This window comes from Mytilus californianus, unplaced genomic scaffold (assembly GCF_021869535.1).
Source record: "Mytilus californianus isolate M0D057914Y unplaced genomic scaffold, xbMytCali1.0.p SCAF_2, whole genome shotgun sequence".
NCBI lineage: Eukaryota > Metazoa > Mollusca > Bivalvia > Mytilida > Mytilidae > Mytilus > Mytilus californianus.
The window spans coordinates 8,664,348-8,668,778 of NW_026262668.1; positions in this window are offsets into that span (position 1 = coordinate 8,664,348).

Here is a 4,431-nt window from a genome sequence, read left to right on the forward strand (position 1 = left end):
ACTGTTCAGGGTTCGACCTCTGCAGGAAAATCCGGTTTGCTGTCACTCTGACAGCCTCTTCTTGGTTATTAGTCCCCTACCGACGAAGTCGATGGGACTATAGGTTTGCACTCCATCCGTCTGTCTGTCCATCCGTCAGTCGGGCAAATCAGTATTTGGTGTATCGTTTCATCATGACAAGTTACAGATCAAGTTCGAATTTTGTTCCGGTCTCATGACTTTGTGCAGAGTTATGGTCCTTGGACTTAGAAAATTCACTCAAATAATCAGTTTTCCACACTTTTTTTCGTAATGCTTGAAGATATTGATTTGATAATTGGTATATAGTTTTATCATGACAAGTTACAGATCAAGTTCGAATTTTGTACCGGTCTGATGATTTTGTGCAGAGTTATGGTCCTTGGATTTAGAAAATTCACTCAAATAATCAGTTTTCCACACTTTTGTTCGTCATGCTTGAAGATATTGACTTGATATTTGTTATATAGTTTACACCATGACAAGTTATAGATCAAGTTAGCATTTTGTTCGAGTACAATGAATTTTTAACCGGCAGGGGACTATGTATTGTCATACAATACTCTCAGAATGCTTGTTTTCTGTAATATTATAATAGAGAGAAAGTATAAATGGCAATAAATGTTCAGCTAAGTAAGATCTACAAATAAGTCAACATGATCAAAATAGTCAATTGACCCCTTAAGGAGTTATTGCCCTTAAAACGTTTTTTTTTTTTTTTTACATTTTTTTCAAAAATCTTCTCTGAAACTACTTGGCCAAATACTTAAAAACTTTAATTGAATGTTCCTTAGGGTATCTAGTTTATAGATTGTATTCGGGGATTTGGTCCATTCAAAAACATGGCGACAGTTTCTAAAAATAGATTATAGGGGTTAAAATGAAGTTCTTGGCTTTTATCTCAAAAACTAAAGCAGTAAGAGCAAAACTGACATAGGTGAAAGTGTTAAACAGGTTTAGATCTACCTGTCAAGTAATCTTCAGACCAATAGGACAAGTTATTGTTGGGTTACTGTCCAGAAAAGGTTAATTTTTAGGAAATTTTACAGTTTTGGGTTATGTATTATCTTTAATATTATAATAGAAAGAGAGAAAGTGTAAATGACAAAATTGTTCAGCAAAGTAAGATCTACAAATAAGTCAAATGCCTGAAACTGAAATTACAGGTGAGTGATATAAGGCTCACATGAGCCTCTTGTTACAAGACTCTTCTGTTACAAAAGTTATGTTGAGAATTTGATATTTTATGAGACAAATTCATAAACTTTCAATTAAAAGTATATATAATCATAACAGGTGACCTAAACACTATCAACAAATTGAGCTTTAATCTACAGCTCACTAATGATTCCCCTATGATATGTATTCGGCAAAGCATGCTCATATGAAGCTTGATACCAAATAATTGTATTTCATGAGCAACTAAGCGACGAAAATTGTATACATGGCCATATTATAGGAATAAATAAGTATTAGGTAAATAGGAAGTGGATGAGCGATAAATGTGAAAATGCATTATACAGTATATAATACTAACAAGAAGATTGTTACCAAATTTCAGGAAGCGTTGATTTGTGATTCCTGAGAAAAATGTGGCAAAACTTTTACAGAACAAACAGACAGAAGTAAACCAGTATACACCCTCCTTTGAGTTGGGGTATTACATAACTCCTCTATGAACAGGAGAGACGATACCAAAGGGTTAATCAAAAACCATCATAGGTATAAAAAACAACATCACAATGACCAAAAGATAAAGAAAAACAACAGAAAACAACACTGTACAGAAAACTATCAGATTGAGCAATACATACAAAGGGCAAAAGTACATTAGGGAGGGGGGGGGGGGGGGGGCAAGGGGTTTAACTGTTATGCTGTTTTGGTGGCAATTCAATTCTTTTTTATCTGTTATTCTGAAAATATATTTGCTGTTAGCTGTTATTGTCTTATTCCTTGTTAGCTCTTATAGGACTATTATTTTTTTTGTTTTCTGTTATTGTGAGAATGTATTTGCTGTTAACTGTTATTGAAAATTGGAATGTTAGCATTTTGACATCCAATCTTCAGTAGAAATTGAAGATAATTGAACATTGTGACTTGATGGAGAGTTGTCTCATTGGCACTCATACCACATCTTCTTATATCTATTAGTGTCTTTCCACTGGCACTGTTAATATGGTGGTCCCTTATTTGCAGAAGGATTCCAGTAACATACATCACATAAACAAACAAAAAACAACAATCGGATCCATTTCAGTATATATTATTATTATCCTTTGTAATAAATTCCATTGTCTTTGAACATGACTTTTTTGTATTTAGATTATCATTTTGTACAAATTATAAATTGTATTTTGACTTTGTACACATTTTTTGTACAAATACTTTTTTTGTAACAATTTGTACAAAATTTGACTAAAATTCACTTATAACTTGTACAATAACTTATAGTATGAATTTTGTTATAAAAAAAAAACATCGGTACACCCTATACAATTTCTATTCAATGACCACATAATAAACCTTATGTTGTACTGTTACAACACTGTCCCAGGTTAGGGGAGGGTTGGGCGCCAACTAACATGTTTAACCCCGCCACATTCTGTATGTGGCTGTCCCAAGTCAGGAGCCTGTAATTCAGTGGTTGTCGTTTGTTGCTGTGCTACTAAGTTTTTCGTTCATTATTTTGTAGATAAATTAGGCCGTTAGTTTTCTCGTTTGAATTGTTTTACATTTGTCATTTCAGGGCCTTTTATAGCTGACTTTGCGGTATGGGTTTTCTCATTGTTGAAGGCCGTTTGATGGGCTATAGTTGTTAATTTCTGTCTCATTTTGTCTCTTTTGGAGAGTTGTCTCATTGGCAATCATACCACATCTCCTTTTATACTTATTTACAAAATACAAAAATAGTTCTGTATCATTTGTTTGAGCATGTGGGTGAATTATGGCTTTAGGAATTACACAACATCTTTTGCATTTAGCGTTTACATTTAGAAGCGCTACTCCCCCTCTTTGCATTTACATCAAAGAGGACCCTGATCACCAGTTTTTTGAAAGCTTTTTACCTGCTTCACATAGCGAAAGTTGAAGCTCAGAAACTGTTGTTGCAAACAAAGATGTGTCTTTAACAGCTTCAATTTAATTTCTCGACAAATATCCTTTTAAAAATCCTACAGCTGTTCCAATGCGGTACCCAAATTCTCCATGTTCAATAATATCACAAAAGACGCATGATTGGTGTTTTACTTGGTGTCATCCAAATTGTCACTCGGGCCAATTTCTATTATATTATCAGAATTGTCACTTGGGCCAATTACTATTATACTATCAGAATAGTCATCAATGTCACTTAATATTTTGAATGGAAAAGTATTTACAGTTTACAGTATTTTAGGAAGGAAAATCCTTCGTTAAGGACTTCCAAACGATGCTCTGGTGTTAAAATGTCACAGAGATCTTCCTGATTGCCAAGCAGAAGATCCGAGAAGCTCTCGTCCGATTTTGAAACCATTATGTACATATAGATTCTACCACTGCATCAAGTGTGATACGATATTTATCCACTCGAGACAGTTAAATTTTCAAATTTAAAACGCGAGGCTCGCCGAGCGTTTTAAATATTTAAAATTTAACTGTCGAGAGTCGATAAATATCGTATTACACGAGATTTGGTGGTGGAATCTGTTTCTCTAATGATTTTCAAACAATATGTAGGCAAATTTATTCCGTCTTTTCGAATGATCTGTAAAAAGATGTGTTCTTTCTATGTGACGTCATCAGGCATGGTCGCCTTTTTTCATGTCGTCACAATAGGAAATTCAGAGGAAAGCAAGTAAATTCGACGTCATAATCGTATTTCAACCAATGAAGAACTGAGATCAAACGAACCACACGTTGATTAAATTTTTTTTATACAATGGGTGCAGAAAGGGATAAATTGACGAAGAATTAGAGAAACGAAATTATCACTAGTCAATTCTGTTAATCTGTTATATAGTGAAAGTCTCTGTGATTGAAGTTCTGTGCACATACATATTTGGTGGTTCAGTATATCTTGAATAAAGTGTCCACACAATTTGCAATTTCCGCTAGTCGGGGAGGTAGTCCAGAGTTCAGCTATATGTTTCGCGGTTAAAAGTCTGCCATTAATTTTTGCATATTGCCACAGGAAATCATAGTTATTGTTTTCAGACAAATTTCTATTATATTACCAGAAATAACTGTAACTGGCATGCATGTATCAATTACATTTCCTGTCTACATCTGGGTATTTTTGTATTTTATAACTAAGGTTTATTTTGTGGTCATTGAATAAAAATTCTATAGTGTGCATCAATTTTTTTTATAACAAAATCCATACTATAAATTGCTTTTCAGAAAAAAACTTTCTAAAAATCAAATTAATATATGGGG